The following is a 13,870-nucleotide window of genomic DNA, read 5'->3' on the forward strand; positions in this document are numbered from 1 at the left end:
AAGTAACACACTTAACAGTACGTACAATATACGTAGAATACGATATGACGATGAATATAATTGGCAAAGGTCCAAAATAAAGAGTTCGCTCGAAATATTAATTGATTGCTGGAAATTTTACAGTAAATGAGAATCAAAGTGTCCAAACTATGAATAAAGTATAACCGATGATGAGAAAATGCAGCACTAGATCTTGATTGCCTGCAAATAAGAAAACACTTAGTACATATTAATTACAGTTGTGTAATAAGTAAGTTAAAACCATTACCTTTCTAAAAAGGTTTCCTGCGTTCTTTCATGGCCTCAAAGCGATCAATTACTGCATCATTTGTAACCTTCCTCATTTCTATTTTCTCCGCATAACAAATAAGGTTGTACTTCAAGGTGTTGTCACCAAGACGATTGCGCAAATATGTCTTCACAATTCTCATAGCTGAAAAAGATCTCTCAACTGTAGCAGTGGCAACAGGCAATACTAGTGCTAGCTTCAAAAGACGATAAACCAAGGGATATACAATATGTTTCCTTATCTCCACCATTTTTTGAGAAATCTCACAAATATTACTTAAACCAGAGAAGCGATCATCTAATCGGACATTAGCAATGTAAAGATGAAGGTGATGTCTAAGGTCCCTGAGTTCTCCATCATCAAAATATTTTGGATAAAGTTTGGATAGACTCATCAAATGCTATAAATTGAAATCACGAAATGATTCAATTGGACTCAAAGCCGCTGAGCAGACAAGTAGTTCAATTTTTTTCTCATTGAAGCGATTATTAAGTTCTTGAAGAAGCCAATCAATGACATCATTAAAACAATCCACTTCATAATGATTCCTATTAGTGATACCTGTTTTTTGCCATGGCTTCTTTGGATTCACATATTGGTCTTCCATTTCCAACTTGGAAATGTCATGCTTGTCACAAAAGACATATGCTTCATGTAGGACAGAATCCCATCCATCTCTCCTTAGATCATTCGAAGAGGCTTTGGTTGAATTCACACAATTAATGGCATTCACGATGTCTTGATTCTTCCATTGTAGAGCCAATGATAATGTGTTTGTGATTATCAATATAGTGGGCATAAGCTGTAAGTAGAACACAAAATCAAAAGACTGGGAATAAACAAGAATACCACATGCTTGCCTTCTATTTGTATCATCCATGTCTTCTTCTTCCACATATTCTAGCACTTTGACAATTGTAGGGAACATATCAATCAAACTCTTAAGAGTCTTGTAGTGAGAACTCCATCGAGTGTCTCCAGGTCTTTGAAGAGCTAGTTCTTGATTTAATCATGTCCCACTTTTCAGTAGTCCCACAACCTAAAGCTTCACACACTTGTTCTTTATATCTGTCTCAAATCATGTCTTTTCTTTTTGATGATCCAGAGACAACATTCAACAAGACGGAGATCATATCAAAAAATACCAATGCATTTATGCTTACGAACAATAGCCACAACAACTAACTGAAGCTGATGTGCAAAACAATGAACATAATATGTTGTGGGGTTCTTTCTCATTATTAAGGATTGCAATCCATTGAACTCCCCTCTCACATTGCTCGCACCGTCATATCCTTGACCTCTAACTTGCTCGAAACTTAATTTACATTCTGCAAATTAGTCATCAATGGTAGACTTGATATACTTGGAGGTCGTCTCCTTCACATGTGTAAGGCCAACTAATGTCTCTATGCCACTTCCACATTTACCAACATATCGCAATACCACTGCCATTTGCTCTTTACTAGCCACATCCCTCCACTCATCAACCAACAAAGAAAATACATCATTTCCAATTTCCTAAAGAACCTAATGCAATATTTCCTTTGCAAAACATTCAGCTACGTCCTTCTGAATCTTCGAAGAAGTCAACTGATTATTACCTAGAGCATTATGGGCCACCACTTTTCTTACAGCTGGATTCTGCTCTGTTGTGTAAGAATGAAATTCCATGAAATTGCCTTTATTGAGAGACTCCTCGGACTCATCATGGCCACGAAAAGGCAACGCTTGCTTCAGTAACACCCTTGCATCATCAATTGAGGCATTTAGTTGAGTATAATAAGGAATCCTCTCAGCATTACTTTGGTTATTTAGAGCAACATAAATGTGTTCCTTTTGTTTCTGCAAAGCATCACAATATATTTTTGCTTGGTTGTGAGCACTATTGATGTCTCCTACATGCTCCTTTAATCTATATTTTTTATTCCAACTTGACCAACCATTTGCAACAAATGCATCATATCCATCTTCTTTCTTCTTGCATGGTCTAAACAAGAAATAACAAAAACAATACGCTTTATGTTCGGACTCGCTATACTCAAGACATCTCTCAAACTCATCAAACCATTCCCGAACGAACCTTCTATCTCTACCACATATTTTGGTTACTTTAAAATCACCAGTACGAGGCTGACAAGGTCCATTGGCCAAGTACTTCAGTCTTACCATATCTCTCAGATCCGGATGATACTCATCAATACTTCTCCTTTTACTTGGATCAAATTTAATTTGCTCTTCCCAATTGATCTCTTCTTCAACTTGAAATAAATTCCTTGTATTATTGGCAGAATTAGGTTCATATGTGGAGGCATCATTCTGTCCAAGTGGTGATGGTGGGGCTGGGACATCAAGCTGTTCATGTGGTGAGGGGACAACATTTTGTTCGACCGACAGTGGCGGGATTGAGGCATCATTCTGATTATGTTGGTGTGACGAGCCTTCATCTCACACTATGGTTCTCCTCTTTTTTGGAAACCTTTCCATAAACTGAGCTTCACCTGCAATTTGTAATTATTTAGATAATTATTTTTTCACAAAAGGAAAAAAACTAAGAATCATATGTATACATACATAACATGAATTACAATTGCATAACTGTAAAATAAAACTTACTTGACATGTTGCTACCTGGCCGGTGCTTCCAGCCGTCCTAATCTCCTAGAATATTGTAGTATTCTTCTCCACTCATCCACTGACCACTACAATAGCTAATACACTCAAAATTTCTAGTCTTACCGAATAGCCCTAATTTCCTAGGGTTAGACAAACAAATTAAGAATTAGAGAATAATTTGGGAACTGATATGGAGGCAGACACACACTGCGAATTGGGGTCTCATCCAACATACCTTCACTGATTGGGTGAATTGGGGGGATCTGGTGAAGTAGATGAACAGGCGAGGGGTCGAGGGCGACGAGGCGACAGGTCACGAAGCGCATCGGCCGAGCAGCGAGTAGACGAACAGGCAAGGCGATACGTGAAGCCACGTACTGACGTACGTATAGATGGATCGATGCCAGGGCCTGGGCTTTCACCGGGGTGTGCTATGCTAGTCGGTCAGGCCTTGTTAGCTAGTTGTGGCCATTTTGTCTATACGGGGGTGTCCCATTAGGAAATTTAGGGGTGTCCAGGCCTTTGTGGGCTCTATATGCATAAGGTAAGGTGATTTTTTACCCGGTGTCATGGGCTACCTGCTGGGTCAACATGGGCCTGCCCCTGGAGGCTGCCCCTGAGGAGGTCTTTGTGTCGTCCGCCTCGCGAGGCTTGGCCCCTCGCGAGGGTCTTGAGTGGTTGCTGCCGAAGGTGGGTCGTACCAGGCCACCGGTAGAGCCACGCCGTGGGCCGCAGGCGGGCAAGTCTGTGTACCCCCATTCCCAGGATGCCGAAAAATATCTCTAGGCACTTGAGCAGTTAGACCATGATCAAAACCTCATTTATTTCTAATAGTACTGGTGTCGGTGTCAAAACCAGCGGATCTCGGGTAGGGGGTCCCGAATTGTGCGTCTAAGGCGGATGGTAACAAGAGGCAGGGGGCACGATGTTTTACCCAGGTTCGGGCCCTCTTGATAGAGGTAAAACCCTACGTCCTGCTTGATTGTTCTTGATGATATGAGTATTACAGGAGTAGATCTACCATGAGATCAGAGAGGCTAAACCCTAGAAGCTAGCCTATGGTATGATTGTATGTTGTCCTATGGACCAAAATCCTCCGGTTTATATAGACACCGGAGGAGGCTAGGTTTACACAAGGTCGGTTACAAAGGAGGAGATATCCATATCCGTATTGCCTAGCTTGCCTTCCACGCCAAGTAGAGTCCCATCTGGACACGGGACGAAGTCTTCAATCTTGTATCTTCATAGTCCAACTGTCCGGCCAAAGGATATAGTCCGGCTGTCCGAGACCCCCTAATCCAGGACTCCCTCAGTAGCCCCTGAACCAGGCTTCAATGACGATGAGTCCGGCGCGCAATGTTGTCTTCGGCATTGCAAGGCGGGTTCCTCCTCCGAATACACCATGGAAGAGTTCGAATACAAGGATAGTGTCTGACCCTGCAAAATAAGTTGCACATACCACCGTAGAGAGAATAATACTTCCATAAATCCAATCTGCTGACATGTTTTAATAGTATGACATCACTTCATGGCCCGGTTATTATTCGAACCACTTTTCTCAACCAGCTCCGCACACATCGCGAGGCGGTTTTCTCGATACATCTTGTCAAAGCAGAGATCGTGTCCCCCTTATCACGGGATTCTCATCAATACGGACGTGGGTAACCCAACCGCGCCATCAATTACGGCGCCTGGGGAATAAGCGGTTTTGCCAGGCAAGTGGGGAGACTCATCGCCTCCTCATCCCTTATAAAAGGGACAAACATCTACTTTTTTCACCCATGCCTTCTTCCTTCTCGCTTTCCCATTCCCGCACACTCGAGCTCCAGCGCCCAAGCTCGCGTTCTTCTTCTCAAACCACTCCAAGCATGTCGGGAGCAGGAGGCAAGTGGATGGTCTCCTCCATCATGGAGGAGAACATCAAAAAATTACGGGAAGCCGGATATCTGGCCGCGGATATCGCGCACCGGCTGCCCGATGCGGGGCAGATCGTCCCAATGCCCGAACCCCATGAGAGGGTAGTTTTTCTTACCCATTTCGTCTGTGGACTGGGATTTCCCATCCACCCATTTGTCCGCGGTACTATGGGCTGGATTTTCATGATCTGGCTCCCAACTTCATCCTCAACATCTTGGCGTTTATCATCGTGTGCGAGGCCTTCCTCCGCATCAGGCCCCACTTCGGCCTATGGCTGAAAACCTTTAATGTCAAACCGAAGGTGGTGAGCGGCCAGCAAGCAGAGTGCGGAGGCGCCATGATGGGCAAGATGCCTAATGTCACCTGGCTTGGGGGCACCTATGTGGATACCATAAAGGGGTGGCAATCGGGGTGGTTCTACATCACCGAGCCGCGTGACTCCAACTAGGTGGTGGCCCCCAAATTTCGATCCGGAATCCCGACGCAGCTCACCTCCTGGAAAAAGAAGGGCCTGTCCTGGGGTTCTTCAACAGAGCTAACCGGACTCCAGACCTGTATCCAGAACATGATGAACAAGAAAGTTAAACTTGTCAACGTGGTCCAGGTTATGCTCGTCCGCTGGATCCTTCCGTGCCAACGACGGGCATTCAATTTGTGGGAGTTCGACTCGGCCAAGCACCAAATGTTGTGAGAGCTCTACGACACGATGCATAAGAACGTTTGGAGGGTGTTGTTCAAGAGCGCCGAGATCCCTCCCCCTCTTACCGAAGACCGCGGACTCAGTGCAAAGCGCCATGCCGGTCCGGTAAGCATTTATATTTCTCGGGGTATTTATTTGCCCAGGTTTAGTTATGTGTAGGATCTAAGCTCCCATGTCACTAATAGGACTGGATAAAGACAACGGAGCAGCTTGATTGCCCAGCCCCCCTGCCCGAAGATCCGGCAAATTCTCTCTGACGAAGATGCTGATCCCGGCACCTTACGAGGTGCCAGAAAAGATGGCCAAGAACAAGGCCGCAGGGACCCGAAAGGGTCTCCGACGCAAGATGGTTCTGCCGGACTCATCATCCAATGAGTCTGACACGCACTCCTCCCACGAAAACGAGGAGGAGGAGAAAAGTTCTCCCTCCCCCAGCCGGGGGATACAAGAAAAGGAAGGCCGACCCATCTAGGGAGGCCGAAGGGTCCAAGAAGGGAAAGACCCTCCCTCCGGACTGTGCCACGATGGCCGCCGATAGTGGCGACGAGTGGCTACCCAGGGACAAGCCCCTGGCGAAATCGTAAGTGTCCGGACACCATAGTATTTCATGATACGTTTTATTGTACTGCCCTTGCTCATGGCGAACCCGATTATGTAGTCCGGCCCGAGCTTCTCTTGACGTACCCTCGTCGAAAGGCTCTTTGAGCTCGTCGGATATGAACAGCGGTTCTCCTTCGACGGCTTCCACCCCTCGCCCTACGGACAACGCCGAGGTGGTGTCTCAAGAGGCACCATCCCAAGGGGAGGCGGTCTTGGGGGCGCCTCACAGCGACCTCCCGGACCCTGGGTACCAAGGGAGCGATGCTCCTACGGGCTTCGAGTTCGGGCCCTAGCCGGACACCACGCCGAAGCCTTCAATGGTTCCGGACTTCGGCAGGCGGTCCCCCATTAAGGGGGCCAACCATCCGTGCCGGTGTCCTCTGTCCAACCAGAGGCACCGGAAAACTTGCTGGAAGCGCTTCACAACGCTTCCATCGATGAAGAACACCTCACTATCATGAGTGTGGTGGTTAAGAAGGTTCAGTCCACCAAGAATAGACTGACCGAAGCCTGCGCCAGCCTCCTAACAGGCTTTGAGGTGAGCAATCAAAGTATAAGAAAATATTACCGCATAGATAGTAGACCCTGATGCTCTATTCGGTGTTCGGGAATAAAAGCCGAATAGAGGATCAAATGATAACCCATGAGTCTAATTAGAGTATGTCTATGTGTATGTGCAGGCTTCCCTGGTGGCCGCTGCTGCATGTACTGCGGAGGTCGCTGCACTGAAGCAGGACCTGAAGCGGTCGGAGGACGAGCTCGGCCTTACCAAGAGGCAGCTCAAAGAGAGCAAAGGTAAGAAATACTCAGGTCTATGTAGTTAAAAAGAAGTTCGGGTGTAAAGTAATAGGATCATCATGGATTTGTCAGGGGCCACGACCGAGGTGGAGACCCTGAGGAGTGCGTTGTCCGCGATCGAAGACAAAGCGGCCAAAGAACGTATTGAACGGGAGAAACAAGAACCCCGAGTGGGCGAGGTGCAGCAAGAGCTCGAGGCTCTTGCCAAGAAGCACGAGTCCTTGGAGCTTGACTCCAAGATGCAGGAGTCCGAGCTCGCGTAGGCGCTTGAAAGCGTCCGGAGCGCCAAGGCCAAAGCCCACAAGGCCCTCCAGGAGATTGATGCGGCAAAGAAGATAGCAGTGGGTAAGGCATTCAATATGCAAAGCAAGCATGTGAAGGAGACTTTCCTTTTTCTTACCCGAGTTCGGAGCTCTCCAGGAGCATTTGCAGATCTTCCCCGCAGTGTGCTGGATGCCGTGGAATTTTACCGGGCTGAGGAGGGGAGCTCAACGGAGAAATTGTTCTGGTCTCAGTATACTGGGACCGAACACCCCGTGGCCTTGAGCGACCAGCTGAAGCAGTTGGTCAAACTTCACAGGGCGGCTGAACAGGCCATGAAGGGCCTTATAGTCCGGATGTGGCCTGGAGAGCCCCTGTCTGGCAGCTACTTCGGTCTGGTGTGACAGCTGGTGGAAGCCTGCCCACGGCTTGAGGTCATCAAGCGGTCCGTCTACATCGAAGGTGCACGCAGGGCTTTTGCCCGGGCGAAGGTGCACTAGGCGAAGCTGGACGCCGTGAAGCTTGTGAAGGAGGGGCCGCCGGAGGGCAAGGAGCATCGCTGCCCGGAGAATTATTATGAGGGTCTCCTGGAGGGATCCCGCCTAGTGGCAGATGAGTGTGCCAAGGATGTAATTTTTGAATGAACATGCTCATGTGATCTTGTAATATGAAACAAGTTCATTTGCGCCATGCGACGCTTTCTTAATTTAAAATATTACCTTATGTGCGGCCGTTTATAAAATTAGAGAGTTGTCCTGTCGTCGGCTTCTGCCCCCATGTAACTAGTACCGTGGTGTTCGGGATAAACCTGAACACTCTTTACCCCAATTTTGGGTCCTCCAAGGGAGGTGTTTAGCACAACGAACCAGGCAATCGGACTATAATGCTTTATCACTCTCACTTAGCCATAGAAGTCTATGATTTTAGATTTTTGGCAAAGCCCCTGGTATTCGGAGGGCCGAATTTGGGGCGCTATACACGCCTAAGCTGGACAAGGCCGACTCCTCGCCCGAAGCGGAAAAAAGTCTTTAAGGACTTGAGACCTCTCGAACAGCAACCAGTCTCTTGCCTTATCATGACAGTCAGTTTTTGGCTTTCTCTACTGAGGTGCTAGTCCGGAAGAACCAGGACACAATCGCAGTAGTTCTCCCACCGCTACCTTAGCCGATATAGCGGAACGTAAGGTACCAAAGCATGGGAGCCGGGCAACCCAACATTTGACCCAAGACATGATTCAGAGCTGATGCATATACTGCTATAAGTTCGGCGTGCCGCACTGTTGAAAGTGTTCGGACTTCTTGCGCCGTATTATGGGTAAACCAGAGCCCCTGGCGTACTGACCATACTCGAGCGTGCGGCTGCGGTATGTCGTAAATGTACATATAAGAGAAAGAGAAAAACTTAAATAATGCAATGACAAATTAATGATATGCATTGTTATTTGAATAATACGTCGAAGCATACTGGTACAAGTAGTGCAATGAGCTGAACGTAGGACAATTCAAAATGTCCCATCCAAGGCACGCTATGCATAAAGAGTGAAAAACAGGTATATCAAGTATTACTAGAGACCACCTGGTGGTTCCCGTGTTCATCTTAGCTTCTTGCCGCATCGGTTGTTGCTTCCGGAATGTGTCCGGTAGTCGTACTGCCGGAAAGGCCTTCCGAAGAGTTAGGCCCTGAAAGAGAAAAGGAATGTCAAAGGTATACAGCCCCTGGTGTGGTGAAGCCACAATGCGGGGCGTGTCCTGATTGTGCCCCCGCCTATGTCCATGGTATTTTCAATGCGTTGTTATGTACGCGCGGCACGAATTTTGTTGCTGCACGGGGACTAGGACGGGGGCCGAATTGCTAGGCAAGTGTCGATCGCGCTAGGCGATCCTGTTGCAGATTATTTCGGACTCGCTTGAAGGTGTCCGGGGGCTGTAATGCTGGATGGTTGGTCTGTCTGAACAGGATGCTTTGTGCCTCTGCTGCAAGGGCCGCAGTGTGCTCTTCCGTACGGAGTGAGCATTCTGTGCTTCTCCCGGATCCTGATAGACGGCGGTAGTAGCATCAACATCCTCTACCGCGACACCATGGAGAAGCTGGGCATCAAGGAGAAGCAGCTCCTGCCCAGTCGGACTGTCTTCCACGGCATCGTAGCCAGACTTTCCTGCTCCCCAATCGGCAATATCAAGATAGACGTCCTATTCGGTGACAAATATCACTTCCACCGTGAGCTAATCTGATTCGAGGTGGTTGACCTGGACAACCCCTACCACGCGCTCTTAGGCCAGTCTGCACTGGCCAAGTTCATGGCAGTACTGCACTATGCCTACCTCAAGATGAAGATGCCAGGCACCAAGGGCATCATCACCATAACCAGCAATTACCAGAATTCGGCCGCGTGCGCGGTGGCTAGCAGTTGGATGGCTGAGTCCCTCGTCATCGCCGAAGAAGAGCATCTCCTTGACCGGGTGGTGGCGATGGCCAGCAAGCAGCCGGACATGCCATCCAACCCCAAGGATACGGAGGCTCTGGGCTCCTTCCAGCCGGCCAAAGAAACCAAGAAGATTGCCTTGGACCCGACGCACCCGGAGAGATTTGTTGTTGTAGGGTCGAACCTCGACAACAAATAGGAAAGTGAGCTCATCGATTTCCTCCGTGAGAATCGGGACATCTTCGCATGGTCTCCCAAAGACATGCCGGGTGTTTCGATGGATTTCGCTGAGCACAAGCTACATGTAAGGTCGGATGCAAAGCAGTTCAAGCAACCCCTCCGCCGCCTGTCAGAAGAGAAGATAAGGATTGTTAGGAAAGTGGATTGAAGCGAAGCCAATCAAGAAGTTGAACGGTCTGACTGTTGTGACCTTCATCGCGGACATCACCGTCCGGTATGGCGTACCGCACAACATCATCACCGACAATGGCACAAACTTCGCCAAGGGCGTCCTGGCCCGTTTCTGCACGACGCAGGGCATCCGACTGGACTTAGTGTCCGTTGCCCATCCGCAGTCAAACGGCCAGGTGGAGTGAGCAAACGGCCTCATCTTGTCCGGCATCAAGCCCCGACTGGTCGAGCCGCTGGAGTGCTCGGCCGGCTGCTGGATACAGGAGCTTCCAGCTATCCTTTGGAATCTCCGGACTACACCGAACAAAGAAACCGGCTTCACTCATTTCTTCCTCGTGTACGGGGCCGAGGCCGTCATCTCAACTGACATCGAGTTTGACTCGCCTCGCGTCACCATGTACACAAAGGCGGAAGCGAAGGAGGCGCGAGAAGATAGCGTCGATCTGCTGGAACAGGCCCGGCTACTGGCACTCAGCCGGTCCGCCATCTACTAGTAGAGCCTACGCCGCTACCACAACCAGCAGGTCAGGCCATGATCCTTCCGCAAGGGGGACCTTGTGCTCCGGCTGATCCAGCGAACAGCCGGCCAGCACAAGATCTCGACCCCTTGGGAGGGGCCTTTCATCATCAGCAAGGCCCTGGGCAACGACTCCTACTACCTCATCGACACACAGAAGCCCAGGGCATGCAAGAGGGACGATTCCGGCAAGGAAACGGAGCGCCCATGGAACATGAATCTTCTCCGTCAATTTTACAGTTGATGCACTGTATGTACCACGCTACCTTTTGTGTTATGCAAAGACAACAGGACCCCCGAGGAGCACTCGGGGGCTACCTTTTTATCTATATGGTAAGATTTCGCCTATGAATGTATTATTTCATCCCTTCGCCCGGCACCGGGTCTGGTTAGCTGGCCCGGGGGCTTGCCGCCTTGACCTAAGCTGGTACCACCTGTAGTCGGCCAAGTAGTGTGCCGACATCTAAGCCCTCTCTTGCCTTGTGCCGTAGCTCGCAGAGCGACTGTCCGGCTGGCAAGAGCCAAATGCAGGAAATGATGTCCACACGAAAAATGGCTAAGGAAGAATGCCAGCATAGGCCAAGCCGGCTCCTTGCCTCACCTGTCCGGCTGTTGAGCAGCCAGCCAGCCGGCTTCTCGCTTGACTAGCTACATTCTAGACGGCCGAAGTACTTGTCTATCCTAAACGGCCAAGTCCCTGACCCAGCCATAGACCGCAGAGAAGTTGTCCGGCTGGCAGGGCGGCAACCAAAGGAAGGCGGCAAAGAAAAATCCAAAAAGAGCAAAAAGCAACACCAAGCCAAAACCCGACAAAGAGCACAAGTGCTACCTCTTGAGCACTGCGTTGGTTTTCCCTTGAAGAAGAAAGGGTGATGCAGCAAAGTAGCATAAGTATTTCCCTCAGTTTTTGAGAACCAAGGTATCAATCCAGTAGGAGGCCACACACAAGTCCCTCGTACCTACACAAACAAATAAGAACCTCGCAACCAATGCGATAAAGGGGTTGTCAAACCCTTCACAGTCACTTACGAGAGTGAGATCTGATAGAGATAATAATGATAAGATAAATATTTTTGGTATTTTAATGATATAGATTGAAAGTAAAGATTGCAAAATAAAATAGATTGGAAATTTATATGATGGAAAATAGATCCGGGGGCCATAGGTTTCACTAGTGGCTTCCCCCAAGATAGCATAAGTATTACGGTGGGTGAACAAATTATTGTCAAGCAATTGATAGAAAAGCGAATAATTGTGAGAATATCTAGGCATGATCATGTATATAGGCATCACGTCCGCGACAAGTAGATCGACTCCTGCCTGCATCTACTACTATTACTCCACACATCAACCGCTATCCAGCATGCATCTAGAGTATTAAGTTCATAAGAACAGGGTAACACATTAGGTAAGATGACATGATGTAGAGGCATAAACTCAAGCTATATGATATAAACCCCATCTTTTTATCCTCGATGGCAAGAATATAAATACGTGTCGTTTCCCTTTCTGTCACTGGGACCGAGCACCGCAAGATTGAACCCAAAGCTGAGCACTTCTCCCATTGCAAGAAAGATCAATCTAGTAGGCCAAACCAAACTAAAAATTCGAAGAGACTTGCAAAGATAACCAATCATGCATAAAAGGTTTCAGAGAAGAATCAAATATTGTTCATAGATAGACTTGATCATAAACCCACAATTCATCGGATCTCGACAAACACACCGCAAAAAGAGTTACATCGAATAGATCTCCAAGAAGATTGAGGAGAACTTTGTATCGAGATTCAAAGAGAGAGAAGAAGCCATCTAGCTAATAACTATGGACCCGAAGGTCTGAAGTAAACTACTCACATATCATCGGAGGGGCCATGGAGTTGATGTAGAGGCCCTCCATGATCGTTGCCCCCTCCAGCGGAGCTCCGAAAAAGGCCCCAAGATGTGATCTCTTGGGTACAGAAGGTTGCTCCTGGATGTTTTCGGGGTATGTGAACATATATAGGAGGAAGAAGTAGGTAGGTTGAGCCACGAGGGGGGAGGGCGCACCCAGGGGGTAGGTGCGCCCCCTGCCCCGTGGACACCTCGTTCGTTTCTTGACGTCCACTCCAATTCCTATGGATCACATTTGTTCCAAAAATCACGCTCCCGAAGGTTTCATTCCATTTGGACTCCGTTTGATATTCCTTTTCTGCGAAACATTGAAATAGGCAAAAAACAACAATTTGGACTGGGCCTTGGGTTAATAGGTTAGTCCCATAAATAATATAAAAGTGTAAAATAAAGCCCATTAACATCCAAAACAGATGATAGCATGGAACAATAAAAAAATATAGATACGTTGGAGACGATCAAGCATCCCCAAGTTTAATTCCTGCTCGTCCTCGAGTAGGTAAATGATGAAAACAGATTTTTTGATGTGGAATGCTTTCTAGCATGTTCTTCAATGTATTTTTCTCTATTGTGGCATGAATGTTCAGATCCGAAAGATTCAAGATAAAAGTTTATTGTTGACATAAGAATAGTAATACTCCAAGTATGCTAATCAAGAAATTATGTCTTATCAAAATAACATAGCCAAAGAAAACTTATCCCTACAAAATCATATAGTTTGGCCATGCTTCATTTTCATCACACAAAATGCTCTCATCATGCACAACCCCGATGACAAGCCAAGCAATTGTTTCATACTTAGCCTTTTCAAACTCTTTCAACTTTTACGCAATATATGAGCGCGAGCCATGGACATAGCACTATGGGTGGAATAGAATATGATGATTGACGTTGTGTGAGAAGACAAAAAGGGAGAAAGTCTCACATTGACGCGACAAATCAATGGGCTATGGAGATGCCCACCGATTGATATCAATGCAAGGAGTAGGGATTGGCATGCAACAGATGCACTAGAGCTATAAATATATGAAAGCTCATCAAAGAAACTAAGTGGGTGTGCATCCAACTTGCTTGCTCATGAAGACCTAGGGCATTTGAGGAAGACCATCATTGGAATATGCAAGCCAAGTTCTATAATGAAAAATTCCCACTAGTATATGAAAGTGACAAAATAAGAGACTCTCTATCATGAACATCATGGTGCTACTTTGAAGCACACGTGTGGAAAAGGATAGTAACATTGTCCCTTCTCTCTTTTTCTCTTTTTTGGGCCTTTTTATGGCCTCTTTTTTTTCGTCCAGAGTCTCATCCCGACTTGTGGGGGAATCGTAGTCTCCATCATCCTTTCCTCACATGGGACAATGCTCTAATGATGATCATCACACTTTTATTTACTTACAACTCAAGAATTACAACTCGATACTTAGAACAAAATATGACTCTATGTGAA

At 47.4% G+C, this 13,870-nt stretch overlaps 1 long non-coding RNA gene across 1 annotated transcript; it reads right to left on the bottom strand.

Annotated features, from left to right (window-relative positions):
* Nucleotides 1-2,294: 2,294 nt before the first annotated feature.
* Nucleotides 2,295-3,255, bottom strand: LOC123082055 (uncharacterized). The gene is made up of 3 exons (XR_006438930.1): nucleotides 3,141-3,255; nucleotides 2,906-3,045; nucleotides 2,295-2,790 (listed from the first exon to the last, which is right to left on the bottom strand). It is a non-coding gene; the product is annotated as an uncharacterized lncRNA (long non-coding RNA).
* Nucleotides 3,256-13,870: the final 10,615 nt, after the last annotated feature.

This window comes from Triticum aestivum, chromosome 4A (assembly GCF_018294505.1).
Source record: "Triticum aestivum cultivar Chinese Spring chromosome 4A, IWGSC CS RefSeq v2.1, whole genome shotgun sequence".
Classification (NCBI taxonomy): domain Eukaryota; kingdom Viridiplantae; phylum Streptophyta; class Magnoliopsida; order Poales; family Poaceae; genus Triticum; species Triticum aestivum.